This window comes from Oryctolagus cuniculus, chromosome 13 (genome assembly GCF_051225735.1).
Source record: "Oryctolagus cuniculus isolate XC-2025 breed Fujian yellow rabbit chromosome 13, ASM5122573v1, whole genome shotgun sequence".
Taxonomy (NCBI): Eukaryota; Metazoa; Chordata; class Mammalia; order Lagomorpha; family Leporidae; genus Oryctolagus; species Oryctolagus cuniculus.
In genome coordinates this window covers 31,266,591-31,282,642 of record NC_142879.1, presented here as the reverse complement: position 1 = coordinate 31,282,642, position 16,052 = coordinate 31,266,591, and the positions used below count along the sequence as shown (strand labels likewise).

The window sequence follows — 16,052 nt, the reverse complement described above, 5'->3', positions numbered from 1 at the left end:
CTGTATATTATGAGAGGGTAAACTGTGTGGGTATATGCCTGTATATTTAGGCATCGTATAGCCAAGCTGATAATTCCAGTTTGCGTGTGAATTCTGTAAAAGGCATTAGCTTGCTAAGGTTATTAATATAATGACACTGGCCAGATTAGATCTACTTAAAACAAATTTAACAGCACACCTAGCTTTGGAAACATGATCAATGTGCTGAAGAGGGGGAGATTAGGAAAATCTCTTTTGAGAAGTCTCTTCATGAATTTATTGATAAATCATTTGTAAGTATACGACTAGAGGAAACAGATGCTAAAATGGAATTTTCAGCTTAAATTTTTCCCCCTGGTAATGATGACAACTGCGAGGAGGAGGAGGATAAGTGGAAGTAGAGGTTGGGGAAATCAAGAATCAAGGGAGAAGAATGAGAAGTATGGAAGCGATGACAATGACTTAGATTTAAAGAAGTTGACAGCACTTTCTGAGGTTGGAGGGCTGGCAAGGTATTATTTAACGATGCAGAGACATAGTCGCCATTAGATTGTAATTACAGTCACATATCAAATGAGTTGAGAAGTTCAATGCTAGCTCATCTGACTTAGAGTTCAGTGATTGTTGCATTGTTCTCTCTTTATAAAAGAAATGGCACCTATCTTCATGAACACGTGTGAATGATGAGTACTGTGCTTGTGTTGAGTAAATTGTATAGCATCTAAATTTATTTCCCACTGTGCTGTTCATCATTTTCTTAGACTCAATTTTATTCTCATACTATTATTCACCCCCTTTTTCCTAATCTTTTTCATTTTCCTGCCACTTTCATGTGTTCTAAGATCCGTACCTCACTGAACTTATTTAGACTTTTTATAGTAAACTCAGAGAAATAGATCTTTCCAGTCTATACCCCAAATCAACTTTTAGCCACAGAGGAGACAGTAAGATCAACCCAAGTTTCATGGTCTGTGTTGTGTTTCTTCGCATTCTAACTCTAAATCTAGCTCCAAAAACCTGGCCTGAGGTTCTTGAAATGTTAACCGTGCTTTGCCATTCGTCATTAAGATCCCACTGATCTCTTGGATCTATTATGGATATTTTCAGTTGGTGAGAAAATATGATAAACAATTTTACTGCGCATATTTTCATGCATCAAAATGGCATGAGCACTTAGGTCTTTTATGTAGTGGGGGGGGGGAGAATTCTTCTGCTGATGAAATGCTAAATTGCATAAGTTTGAGCCAGATTTGAATGAAATAAATCTGTATTTCTATATATTTTGCTTCCTCCAAACTATGAATTCAATTTTTATTTAGGTGATATAAATCTGAAGCATTACCAAGGGGAAAATTTGTTTTTCCAGTAGGGGCTTGAGTGATGGCCCTTAACAATTGCAAAATTTGACATCCATATAAAAGAAACTAAACAAGACCCATAAGAAGATGGTGGTAATTGACTGCAGCCAGGAAAATACAAAGTAACTGAAACATTCCCCCTGCACTATTTCAAAAATCCAGGAGCTTGATCTGAACAGGGTCCTGCTGTGTGCTGCTGTGTGGGTAGCATAGAGGTACCTGTTATAAAGAAAATAGATGATTGGATTCAGGTTCATAAGAAGCTGAGTTTAGAGGAGGGTCACTCTTCATTATTTGTAGAGCAAGTTATTTCATGGGGTTTCTGCCTTTTTTTTTTTTTTTTTTTTTTTGAGTGATGCTTGAAAACTATTCAGAACTCTATTGCTTTTGGGGCTATAATGAATTTATAGGGCATGAAAAATACTGGAAAATAGGAGATTTGAACCTGATTAGGGTTTGGTGTGAAGACCTGCCTCTCATTTAATCATATGCCCAACTTTCCAAGAGGCTGCAACATTGGGAAATAAAGGAGTGGAAATTAGAATAATTGAGCCCAACTTAAGTCTAAGATAATCCATATGTTTCTCTGAACATGATGCATTTTTTGTATCTCCTCCATTTCCTCTTCAAAACTTCATCATGGGATGAAGAAGTTACTGAGTAAATAGAGCCCAGGATGGAAGAGAAGGCTGCCCAAGTCCATGATTGTACTGGATGGGAATTTCTTTGGGAAGATCTTCAATGCTTCTTGTTACTTCTCTTTCTTTATCTAGACAATTTCATAAGGGGGCAGTATCATAAGGGAAATGTAATGAGCAAACAACCAATGAGTGAAAACAATATTGGAAAGCACTTGCTTTAAAGCAAAAAGTTATGAATACATATGATGAACAGAGCAGTACAGAATAAAAATCATTGCAGGTTCTGATAGATATGTTGGAAGAGAGTCACTGAACGGCTTCCTATTAATTCTGGGGCACTTTTACTATTTTTAAAATATCCCACAAACCTTTGCCTGACAAAAGAAGAGTACAAAATAAAGCCTTAGTCTCTGCACTGACAGCTATTTCCATAGCAACCTGCCTGTCAATCAACACCCACTTCATCCAGCTTCAGAAAACACCCCCAGAAATAAATGTCAAAAGTCTTATTCAGGTTCCAAATTTAAATCAAACTTTAAAATAAATTAAAATAAGAACCCAAACACCCACAGCAATCACAAAAGTAAATTTTATTTTGGAAAAAGGGAAAAGGGGGTATCTTTAAAAAGGCAAAAAAAAAAAAAAAAAATTCTCCAAGCAAATCCAAGAAGGAAGAGAGGTGGGTAGATACCCTTTTCCTAGCATTACCTGATCAAGTATGTTCACCTCGAAGTGAGTTATAATCTGCTCATATCTTTTCTTTCCTACAGTGGATGGTTGGCTTTCCTTGTTATGATAATCACATCATACTCTCCCTCTCTGTTCTCTCTGCTGTGCTAAGGGTTCAACTTCTCATTTTAATCATAGGAGGTGAGATAAGATGCTAATTGCTAGTGGGGTGGAGCAAGGTGCTTGGTCACTCTTTTATGGGGATTACATTCTACTAATAGTGATTGGTTCTTTTGGCAATTAAAATGATCTCACATGCCATCCTAGATCATGTTACTGATGTATATGCCACAAACTTAGTACTAAACAATCCCTACTTCCTTTATTCAGCATAGTTCTTATGGCCAATACCACATTCAAGGGTAGGTGATCTGACTTAGTTTCTTTCTTCTGTGAGCCCTAAATTACCTAGCAGAGGGGTATTTTAAAGAAATACGGTTTATCAAAGATTATGGAATACTTGTCCTTCAAAAGGTTAGAACATGTGTTCACTTGTTCAACTGGCTATGGGCATGGAGGCAAAACAACAAGGGCTATACAAATTTTACATTATTCTTTATCGTCGGTGGCGCCACGGCTCACTAGGCTAATCCTCCACCTGCTGCGCCAGCATCCCATGTTCTATTCCTGGTTGGGTGCCAGATTCTATCCCGGTTGCTCCTCTTCCAGTCCAGCTCTCTGCTGTGGCCCAGGAAGGCAGTAGAGGATGGCCCAAGTGTTTGGGTCCTGCACCTGCAAGGGAGACCAGGAGGAAGCACCCAGCCCCTGGCTTCAGGTCAGCGCAGCGCCGGCTGTAGCGGCCATTTGGGGGTGAACCAACGGAAGGAAGACCTTTCTCTCTCTCTCTCTCTCTCTCTCTCTCTCACTGTCTAACTCTGCCTGTCAAAAAAAAAAATGTTAAACATTATTCTTTATCAAATTTAGTATAATTGTTGCTCTATGTTACGTCAGTTCTCAGTCGTATTTTTCACTATTGTGAAATGGATTTGGGGGCACTCTTTGGCAGTCTAAGGTTATATCTCTTTGCTTAGTGAATTTGCTAATGACACCTTCACTGTGCATATATCTTCTCCATGTCTAATAGAGCTGGTGATAATTCTGTTGTGGATTGAATTGTGGACACCCAAAAAGTTATACTGGAGTCTTGACCTCCAGTACCTCAGAACATGACCCTGTTTGGAGATAGGATCTTTAAAGAGGTAAGCAAGTTCAAATGAGGTCTTTAGGGTAGGCCCTAATCCAATATGACTGACGCCATTATCAAAATGAGAAATTTGGACACAGACCTACATAGAGAGAAGACAATGCGAAGAGACACAGGGAGAAAGAGCCATCTACAATGCAAGGAAGCAGTCCTGAAACTCATTCTTCTCTCACAGTCCCCTAAAGCAAACTGCCCTGTCAACACCCCTGCTTTTTACTTGTAAGCTTCAGAGCCAAGATAATAAATGTCCGTTAAGCCAGCCTCCCAGTACACACTTGTGACAGTCACCCTTGCTAACTAATAGGAGGAGTCCTAATGGGGTAATGCAGTGGCATTTGGTGGACTCAGGAAACTGAGCAGTGATCCTTTTCCGCTGGTCAGCCTGTGCACTGGGTTCAAGAACTGCCTGGTAGAGTGTAGTTGCTGAGGGCAAAAGTGGGAGGCTGGGACTGAGAGTGGAGAATGGGGAGGTGGGAACAGGGAGGCAGTTTGAGGAAGAGGAGGAATTCCCCTACCCTCCACTCCCTTTAGCCTAAACTTAGCCTTTGATTTTACCTTTTCTAAATAGCCAATGTCAATGTCAATTACTTGCTGTTAGTGACTCAAAAATAAAGGTTTTTCTAATGCTATCAGATTGGGAGCTGTTTCAAAGGCTATAAAGCCAGGTGCGTATCAATAGCTATTTCCCAGAGAATAAATTGGGTTCATGAGCCGCTTTTTCCTCAAATTTTATGTATTGGAGGTTTGAGGCTTCCATGATCCCATCTTATCATCACTTCTATTATTCACATCAGCAGATATTGATTGAAAGCCTCTTATGGGCATAAACACTTTCAAGTTTTATTAAATTTTCAAATTCTCAAGGAAAACAGTCTTAAGTACTATAGAAATAGATGGGCTTCTCAGAAGATTGGCCAAACCTTTAATGGCAGCAGAGGTGGATCTATTGAAAAGCAGATGAAATTCGAGCACCAGGTCATTTCACTTGCATGGGCCCTTTCCAAACTTGTGTTTATAATTTTGCATTGATACGTTTGTATTCTTTGTTTTTAAGAGAGCCCTTTTCCAATTGCATGGCATTCAGCCATGTCAGGACCTAAATGTGTCCCTTGTTCCAAGGCTGGTGGGACTTCTAGGAGTCAGTAAATCCCTCAGAGGTGAGAGGAAGCCACAACAAGGAGAAGTTAGAACAAAGCTGAATAAAAATCAGGGTACAGAGATGAATAGACTGAATGAGCCAAGTGCTCAGGACCTAGTGGTCAAGGTTAAGTTGGGTGAGGGAGTAAGAACTGAGCAGGACAAGGGTGGGGACAAGAGGAGGAAGGCAAAGGCACTGTAAATTGTACAGTCAAGGATTGCAAAGGAATTTCTAGAGAATTTAGGTTAGTGACTAGATATGAGGTTTCTCCAAGAGAGGTGCATACTTTCTAGGACAAAAAACAATCCCAAAGCAAAGAAAGGGGACGGTAGGCTCTCCACTGAAACAGAGAGTAGGGATTTTTGACCCCTTTCGGAGATTCTCTAGCAAACATTTCACGCAGAGACACTCCGTTATCTAATGTGCTGATAAAGTAGGATGCCGCACAACTGTCCATCCACTCCTGACCTTTCTTCCCTCCAGAGCCAGGGCAACAAGTCAGCATGGTTCAGTTTACTAAGTCACTACTCAGGCTCTGAGGAAGGCTGCCTTGCTTCCTGGCAGTGTGGTGTCCACCTATCAAGCCACGTACTGAATGCCAGAGAACTCTCATTTTATGTTCCAGACAAAACGTAAAATCAGGAGAAGCAGGTTTGGAGAACAAATTTTATATTTCACTCTCCCTTGGCTTCTTTCGGTGATAGTCAGGCACTTGTCATTTTCTCTGTAGAGTGTGTATGCAGCTGGGAAATGAGTTATTTATAATAGGAAGACTTTGCACGTATGTGGATATTTGCATAGTAAGCAGATCATATGGTACTCTGAGTTCTCGGCGTCTGGTGGGTAACCTTGGAATCCTCCGTATATCTGATTATTTAATGTGGCTTGTTGGAATTTGCAGGCCATTGCCCATGAATATTTTAAACTGCTGGTGCTGACACCTGTCTACCAAAGATCAAAGGCATTTTCAGATCTAATCTGTCTTGAGGGATGGGAAAGGAGGAAGGGGTTGGTATTTTAGAGAACAGAATCAGAGTTTCCTATCCTCTTTTCTTACCTTCCCATCCCAGGTTTCTACACACTTTGCTTAATTGTGTTCCCTGTAATTTTCCATTCAAGGTCGTTGTATCCCTGGTCTTTGGCTTTCATATTCAAAATCTCTTAGCCTCTTCAGACAGTCATTCAATGACTTCTTTTCACAGGGCAAAATTTGGTGTGAAGTTGTAGCTCCACCTTTCAATTCAGTACCTTTGAATGAACAGATAACCTTTGACAGTACTCAATTCTTTATGAAAATCACTGTGCACACTTGCCTGATGGGTGGCCTAGATGTGGGAGAATTCATCTGAGCAGATTTTCTATCGAACAGAAAATACACCCCCAAATCACAATGGTGATCAGAGCCAGCCGCCTCATTTCTGATGCTTTGACAGATCAGCTGGGCTTCAGAGATGGGTCAACAGGACCCTCTTCCCATACCGAGTTGTTTTGGCTGCAGGGTGACTGCTTTTCTCTCTCTCTCTTTTCATTCCAGCTGCATTTTTGATGGTTTTCATCCTTTGCTAAAATATGTTTTTCAAAAATGTGATTAACAGTCATTTTCAGATATTGGCTCTACTTCGCCAGAGAGACACAGAATGCAAGAACAGGCAGGCATCACAATCATGCGAGAGGGTATGTTTATTCATCAGAAACTGTGTTAATGACTACATCTGCCCCTCTCATTTTGGGCTGACTGGGATTGTCTCTGCTTTTCTGATTTGCTGATGTTTCCCCTACAGTGAAATCTCTTCATTTTTGTACCCCATAAATAAAAAAGTCCTCACGGGTGGTCTGCTGGTTATGCTCTGAGTGTCAGTTAGAGCAATTTGAAATTTGATATCTATACTCAACGGGATATGCTTTTGGGATACATGGCTAGAGAGGTCTGGTGCTCTGAGCATTCCTTAAGCAACTTGGAGACCTAAAGTGTTCATGCCAAACACTATTAACAATAGACACTGAAGTGACTCACTTACAGAGCATCACAAAACAATGGAAAATTTCACGTTTGTTTTGTGGGCTGCCATTTGTATTGCTTATTCCCAAATCAAATAAAATAGCTTTTTTGGGTTACTTGGATCTGTGTTTCTGGGTCTTTAGGATGTAAGAACTTTATGCCCCTAGCCAATGGCTTGATTGCACAAAGGAGTTGCTGTAGGCCAGTTGCAACTAAAGTGTACATAATCTACCATTCCATAGAATGAATTTGAAAGAACTGTGTTCAAGGGGTGGGCATAGTGGATTAAGCTGCCACTTGGGATGCCTGTATTCAATATTGGGAGGCTGGTTCAAGTTCTAGTTACATTGCTTCCAGTCCAACTTCTTGCTAATGTGTGTGGGAGGCAGCAGATGATGACTTAAGTGATTGGGCCCCTGATACCACGTGGGAGACTCAGATGAAGTCCCAGGCTCCTGGCTTTGGCCTGGAGCCCTGGCTGTTGTAGGTATTTGTGGAGTGAACCAGTGATTGGAAGATCTCTCTTTCTCTCTCTGTTACTCTTGTCTTTTGAATAGATAAATAAATAAAACTTGGAAACTTTTTTGAGATCATGCCTTGAAGGAATAAGTCAAGCAATATATAATATCCTCTCTGGGCCCTGCATTGTTCTAGGAGCTCTGAGAGGTAAGAGGGCAATGCCTACTCTTTAAACAACCAGAGTTTAGAGAGATCAGATTGACCAAAGCAGGAAGCACTCTAGTAACAAGGAAGCAGGATGAAATTACAGAGAAGGAAATCCTGTGACATGTTGAGACAGAATATTTCTTACCATGAAGAGTGAGGATATTTTAACAGCTTCCAAATAAATTCCTGGACATACGTGAGAATAACCCTCCTAAACAAAGTCACATCACATGACATGGAAACCTATCCACTAAAGTTTCTGCTGGAAGTTAGGATGGTATCATTCATTTTTGAGTTTCTAAGTCTTGTAGAATATGTCAGGTTTCCTGTGGGAAGATATTCAGAGAGCAAGCAGTTGGAAGGATAACACTGATCTATTTAAGTAAGTTTCTTGACCACAGAAGGAAGTGGTATTTGCTTCAACTCAGCCACAGTACAGAAGCTTGGAGATGTGCACTTAATTGGTAAATCAAGAGCCACTGTCCCTGATTAATAAAATAAGATCTTTAACATTTCTGGAGGTAGAAATGGGGATGCTATTTCTCATGGCAGCTTGTCACAGATATCTGTGCTGCCTTCAGGGTTTAACTCATCATCAGGATTTCTCTTCCCTATTCTGCTACTCCTTATCTCCAAGAGTTTTCACAGTAACCGGCAACAGGAGCCCAGCAGGTACAAACAACCTAAGTAAATAGGATGTATTTCCTATAAAATCGTCTTTCCCTACCAGTGGCCATTCAGCATCCTCTAACATAGAAATTCTAGAACAGTCACTGGGGGCAAGGTTAGCATTGAGTTGCTAAACTGTCTTTTTACTGAACATAAATCCAGATTGTGGAGAAATAACAGTGTGTGGGGAAAGCTCTGCATTTGAAATCTAAAATCTTCTTCAAGACCTTTGCTTTGCAATTTCGCTTTGTAACTTTGAACACTTCCTTTGCTTTGCTGAGATTCAGTGACTTATCTGCAACGCGGAGGTAATACTACTTACCTTGCCTACATCACACAGTAGTTGTCAAGCTCAAAGGAGTTAAAAAGCATGAGTGGTCTGCAGAGTTAAAGATTTTTATGTCTGCTGCAGTATATTTGGAGTTTCTGGTGTTGCTGCTGTTTTGTCCACGCCCCTAGTTCTACTTTAAGATATGTTTGAGCAACAGTGGGTTAAAGAGAAGGCTGTGTTGTTAGACTAGAGCCCTTGTGCAGAAGAGCTGAAGTCTTTGAGTCCCTTGTTAGATTATTCTTGCTTATGTCATGGCTGTTCTCTAGGACACACTATTGATCACTGGACACCTTTCCATTCCTCTGCACCTGCTCCCACCCCAGTCTCATGATGGGTTGAGGACGTTTTTCTCTCTTTAATACTCCTGACTGTCTGGCACCTAAACAGTGGCCCTCACACAGCGGGTGCTCAGTACATATATACTGAATGAACAACTGGACAGAATAGAGGAAGGAAAGAAACACAGAAAGGAGAAAGGAAATCAGTGTTAAAGTGTTAATGCCAACCAAAGAGAAAGTTCTGTTTATTCCATTTCACTTGATATCTCTTGTACCATAAATTATCCCTAAATGTATTGTTTGTAATATTAGAGTAAAAACTTCTTTGATCGGTTTAGAAAGCTCCATTTCATCAAAGAAAATAGTCTAATAATAAAAGAGGAAGGGGAAGAATTTGATGGAGCTTGCCCTGATGAAGATATTTCTAAGACTGAGGTTTTTTCACTCCTTTATCCTCCAAGAGAAAGTTATAAGTGGTTTTCAACAATAATCTTTATAAGTATTTTCAGACATTTAACAGAAGATAAAGATAACGTCCTTGAATTCTCCAATAGCACAATAACAGCGAGCTAGAGTTTGTTATGAAAATGTCATCGGCTTAGTGTCTCTTTCCTTCCCTCTCCTCTTCCACTTGGGAAGAGCGTATAGTTGAGTTAGCAATTACATGGTAGTATGGAAAAATATCTTAAAATTAGACTGAAACTATATGGTGATGGCTCTGTCTCTTCCTTCTTTCTCAACTTCTGCCATCCTCAATTTCCAGAGCAATTTAGAAACTACATTCAAAGCTTAACATTTTGGGATGTTGAGACGTGCACATGCGTGTACACATACATGGTGAAATATCTCTTTTGGTCTTTTTGTGGGTATCTGATGAACTTTTAGCCTTTTGAAAGATCTAAAGAAAAATTCTGATGGATTATTGAAAACATTAAATCACACAGAATTAAAATACTTACTGTAAAGCCTAAAACTTGCTAAATGTTGTTTCAAGTCATTATGGGCAAAGATAGCCTTTCTCACTGATGATAAATAAAATAACAAAATTAAAAGCAGTTCAGCTTACTACTAGTTAAAATCAATCATGGTTGTTAAGTTCCAAGGTAACTATAGTGCAATATCTGCTCCATATGGACTTCGAGGCTCATGAGAGTTAAATATATATTGTGGTCTTAAGATGAATAAACTCAATTATCCATGGTGTTATTAACAGTAAATTTAAGTTGTGTATGTCAATCACTCAGATTGATGTATCACCAATAATATTAAATAAAGACTATGGGTCTCTACACTTTCAAATGAATTGTTATATTATTTAGTTACATTTTACTTTTTTTTTTAAGATTTATTTATTATTTGAAAGTCAGAGTCACACAGAGAGAGGAGAGGTCTTCCATCTGATGGTTCACTCCCCAACTGGCCGCAACAGCCAGAGCTGCACCAATCCGAAGCCAGGAGCCAGGAGCCAGGAGCTTCTTCCGGGTCTCCCATGTGGGTGCAGGGTCCCAAGGACTTGGTTCATCTTCTACTGCTTTCCCAGGCCATCGCAGAGAGCTGGATTGGAAAAGGAGCAGCCGGGACTCGAACCCATCTATGGGATGCCAGCGCTTCAGGCCAGGGCATTAACCCACTATGCCACAGTGCCGGCCCCTAGTTACATTTTACTTTTTACACTTGAAAATGATTTATAAATTCATTCCTAGCATGATAAAATCATTTTGTTGGATACTGAACAAGTGTTTATTTTGCAGCACTGTATTGTAATGTATAAGAAAAAGTCTTATGACAGAAAGACTCAATTCTATGGCTTACAGCCATTCCAATTCAAATTCGGCTAGGTTGTGCGAGTCCAGCCATTCATTGTCTCTAGATTGTTAAGAGTGAACCAATTCTATTCCTGATTATTAATTATTGCTCAATGGGAAATAAGCTCTAGCATAATTGGAATAAAACACCCAGTAATGATGACCCCCACAATTTACACTCTACAGTGAATCAGGTAAAACTAAATGAAAGGTACTTGCATGTAAACTTCCATAGGCCACTTAGGCATGCATGGAAAAGAAGAAGAGAGGATTTTGATATAAAAAGTTGCATTTTAGGCACATTTAGGAGTTGTTTAAGAATTAACTCTAATGTTACACACAATACATTTAGGGATAATTTATGGTACAAGAGATATCAAGTGAAATGGAATAAACAGAACTTTCTCTTTGGTTGGCATTAACACTTTAAGAACAGGAATATTACAGAGCAAATTCTTTTTCATGTTGTCCTATTTGTTTAGCATTATCCTAAAATTATGTGCCCTATGAATTTCCTGTTCTTTTGGAGGACTTAGCTGTGAAGACCAAACAGTTGTGATTGAAATTTGTATTGGTTTGGCTGGCGCCGTGGCTCAGTAGGCTAATCCTCCGCCTTGCGGCTCAGGCACACCGGGTTCTAGTCCCGGTCGGGGCGCCGGATTCTGTCCCGGTTGCTCCTCTTCCAGGCCAGCTCTCTGCTGTGGCCCGGGAGTGCAGTGGAGGATGGCCCAAGTGCTTGGGCCCTGCACCCCATGGGAGACCAGGAGAAGCACCTGGCTCCTGCCATTGGATCAGCGCAGTGCGCTGGCCGCAGTGCACTGGCCGCGGCGGTCATTGGAGAGTGAACCAATGGCAAAGGGAAGACCTTTCTCTCTGTCTCTCTCTCTCACTGTCCATTCTGCCTGTCCAAAAAAAAAAAAAAAAAAAAAGAAAGAAAGAAATTTGTATTGGTTTGACTGATTGAGCTGGTTTTTGTCTTGTACAAACTCAGTCATTTCATCAGAGTGCAGGCAAGACACCAGTCTCGGATTTAACACTTAATTTCTACTTCTGCTGGTGTCACTCTTAAAAATGTGTCCTGGGACTACTCATGCAACCTCTGTGACCTTGATCTTCTTTAAAAGGAGGTGATTGGTCTGGATAATTCTCAATTGAGAATCCTGGGAGGAAATAATGGGGAAAGTACCCATTTTTGGGATTTAAAAATGTCTGGAGAAAATAAAACATAAAATCACAATGTGCAAAGTTAAGTAAAACATCTCTTTGATTTTGTTACTGGGTAGGATTATATAAACTCCCCTCCCTTTTTTGACAACAGTTATATATATAGCATATGTTCTGATTGATGATAAATAGCTTTTTGTTATCAAAAATAGAACCATTATTATGAACTAAATGTTTCAAGACAAAACAATATGACTCATGGAAGGAAAACTCTAAAAGGGGTCCAGTGCCCTTGATAGTAAAAAGTTTATAATCCTTTTTACTGTTTTTAGTTCAGTAATATCAAAGTGATATTTCATTTATCATTCTCACTTCACAGGCACTATATATAAATTATTAGGCAGCATCATTCACAAGAATAAACCAATGTTTCTAGAATAATTTTATTGACTGTTAAAGCTATATAATTTCTTATCTAGCACAACCTATTTTCTTTCAGGTGATCATATGCTTATGGTTTACCTGGAAGATCTTGGATTGGGTACCATTTACCTCCTTTTAAATGTGGTCAGTATATCATTCTGTTTAAGTCTTCTCTCAACTTTTGAAAACAGGCAGGATAATTATAGGAATGGAGTAAAACATTCCTCATTTTGCTCAGTTTTGCTTTGTAGAAATTACTGAAGAGAGAAGACTGGGTATTAAATTATTTGGGAGCAGGAACAGATTCTATATGGATTTTAAACCCCCAGTGCCTACCTCAGGGCCCAGCATGTAGATGTTTAGTTATAGAGGACATAATTCAATGTCATAGATTTGGGGATCAAGATTTTGGTTTTAACTCCTTGTTCCTTTCCAGGCCTATTGATCATACTTTCTTTATTCATTTGTAAGAATATGATAAATAAGATATTTATGAGCACTCATTGGGAATGAAGCTATATTTGCAAGTTACAGGTTATGACCCAGTTAATTATATTACTGGAATTAATGATAACTTCCAATTTTTTTTTTGGTCCAAGCATGCAATTATCAGCATGTCATCTGGTCACTAAAATTACATTTATGATGAATAACAGACTACAAACAAGTCTCAAATCAGATAAAATAGCTGATCAAATTGTACAAAGTATTTATTTCAAAATTTATTGTACTCTAGCAAATGGAGTCCATGACTCATATAACTTTAGGGAAGAATCTGCCCCAAAATAAGTATTACACAGTGTGTATATTGGAGCTACATTCACTGGTTTGCATTGAATTGTTCCCAGTAGAGAATCATTATGAGGGGTTGTTTCTATGATCTGAACTAATTTAAGCTATCTCTCTCAGGCCATTTATTTTTATTTTATTTTTTTTAATTTGAGGGTCAGAGAAGCACATAGAAAGACAGATTTACAGAACTTCGTCTGCTGGCTCAATCCCCAAATGCCTACAATAGCCAAACTGGCCCAGGCCAAAACCAGGAGCAGGGAACTCAGTCCAGGTCTCCTTTCTAGATGGCAGAGACCTAACTACTTGAGCCATCATTACTGCGTTCCAGGGTCTGCATTGGCAGAAAGCTGGTGTCAAGAGCTGGAGATGGGTATCAAACCCAGGCACTCTGACATGGGACATGGATGTCTGAACTTGCATCTTTTTTTTTTTTTTTTTAAGATTTATTTATTTGTTTGAAAGCAGAGTTAGAAGGAGACACACACGCATACAGAGAGAGAGAGAAAGAGAGAGAGAGAGAGAGAGAATCTTCCATCTGCTGGTTCACTCCCCAAAAGGCCTCAACAGCTAGGCCTAGCGCTGGGATCGGGCCAGGCCAAATCCAGGAGTCTAAAACTCCATTCAGGTCTCCTATGTGCTTGGCGGGGATCCAAGCATTTGGGCCACCTTCTATTGCCTTCCAAGGCGCATTAGCAGGGAGCTGGATCGGAAGCAGAACAGTCAAGACTTGAACAACATTCATATAGGATGCTAGGATTGCAAGCAGCGGCTCAAGCTACTGTGTCACAACACCAGCCCCATTGACTGGCGTCTTAACTACTAAGCCATAGGCCCTCCCTGACCCATTCACTTTTGATGGGCAGGAGATTTGTTCAGAGGTTAGGAGATTGTAAAACTTAAGTTTGATCATTTGCTTTGTTCAAAATGCAGAGTGAATGCTGTGGTGGCCTCTGTCTTCCTCAGTAAAAGCCAAAGTCTTCGCGGTGTCCAAGAAGATGTTAGTAGAATCGGCCCCATCTCCTCCTTGACCTCCAGCTCCTTTCCCTGCCTGTCTCTGCTCTGCCCACCCTGTCCTCCTGGCCATTCCTTGAGCTTGCCAGACTTGCTCCTGTCTTTGCGTGGGCTGTTCTCTCTGGTTGAAATACTCTTTTACATTTCATCATGTTAAACTCTTCCTTCCGTAATTCAAGTGTTTCAACAAATGTTACCTTTGAATGAGGTCAATATTTCTTAAAAAAAAAAAAAAAAAAAAAAAAGACAGGTTGAGGTATGGCAGGCGGGATAAGGTGCTGGCATTGTGGCATGGTGGTTAACACCACCGCCTGCAATGCCAGCACCCCATATGGTATTCACCTCCCAGCTAATGGTCTGAGAAAGCAGTGGAAGATGACATGAGTGTTTGGGTCCCTGCCACCCATGTGGGAGACCTGGATGAAGCTCCTGGCTCCTGGCTTCAGCCTAGCCCAGCCCTAGCCAACAGCCATCTGAGGAGTGAACCAACAGATAGAAGATCTCTCTCTCTCTTTTTCCATATCTCCCACTCATTCTCTGTTTCAAGTAAATGATGCTATGCCACAACACTGGCCTCTATAAATAAATCTTTTTAAGAAAATAGTCACCCTATTTCAGATTTGTACTTAGAACTTCTACCTACAATTGTGAACCTGAGACACATAATGGGTGCTCCAGACATTTATGTTAGTACAGGAAGGCTTTGTTAATGAAAGCATAGGGAGGAGCTGCTGCTGCTTTTTCCTGCCCCAGGCAGTTCGGTACCCTCCACTTGACTCCTTTTGGCACTGGTGCTTGCAAAAGGGTCTCCAGAGACAGTAATCAAGTGTGAATGTGTTTTATTTCCTGCCACTCACAAATCAACATTGCTTCCAACCCCTTATCTTCAGAGTTCCAACATAAAAGAAAAAAAGAGAACAGAAGAAAAGAAAAACCACTTCTACTAAGGTGTATTATAGGGGATGGGTTAATATTACTTAAAGGAGGGAATTAATTGAACCATTTCTGTAGGCATTAGGCAAATTGTTTCACTCAGAGTTAAAAAGCAGCTTGGGAGTATTAAAGTATAGGGTGCCTGCATGCACTTTATGATGGTCTTAGCTTATGACCTTATTTCGCTTTTATTTCTCTATTAAATCAAGATGTATCTCAGCGAGACTGCCATCCCACACAGCACAGAACGGTTCATTTTGGTGCATGTGAACAGAATTGCCCCGGATGAAAAGAAAGTTGCATTTGTCTTGAACATGTTTGTAGTGTGGATGGCTGGGTTTTGAGAGCCGTGGCCTACACAGAATAGTAACAGAACACATAGGCCCTCATGAAGAGTCCAGTGCCTTGCTGGGCTCTAGCCTTCTCTAGCCCTGAGGCTGTGTCATGCTTTCTTCTCCTTGGGTTTCCAGTGACGGTGCCCCTTCATGGTCCTTCATGTGGACTTAGTGCAACAAGAGAGAACTGGACCTTTGAAATTTATGAAACACCTAAAGAAATCAAGCTTTATATAAAATAGTTACTATGGGTTGGACCCTCTCTCCACAATATGACTCTAATAGGGATCAGGGTCTTTGCAGATGACCAAGTCACGATCAGTAGGGTGACCCTAATCCAAAATGACTGATATCCTTAGGAATAGAGGAAGTTTGTACTCAGAGACACAGGGGAATGCCACAGGAAAACTGGGCTTATGTTACTATAAACCAAGGAACTCCAAAGACTGCTGGCAAGCCACCAAAAGCTAGAGATGCATGTAACAGATTCTCCCTCCCAGCCTTTGAAGGAACCAACCATGCTGACATCTTGATTCCAGGACTGTAGGGTCCAGGACTGTGAGAAAGTTTCTGTTGTTCAGGACACCAAGGTTCGTG

General features: G+C 40.4%; 1 protein-coding gene across 16 annotated transcripts in view; it reads left to right on the top strand.

The window, feature by feature from the left end:
* Nucleotides 1–16,052, top strand: part of ESRRG (estrogen related receptor gamma) — a 657,282-nt gene that overhangs the window by 117,310 nt on the left and 523,920 nt on the right. The window contains exon 1 of one of the 16 annotated variants that reach the window (XM_089312195.1): nucleotides 12,460–12,528. The exons of the other annotated variants lie outside the window; for them this stretch is intronic. The gene's annotated coding sequence lies outside the window, so the exon portion shown is untranslated. Of the gene's footprint in view, nucleotides 1–12,459; nucleotides 12,529–16,052 lie in introns of those variants that run through there. 16 annotated transcript variants of the gene reach the window in all.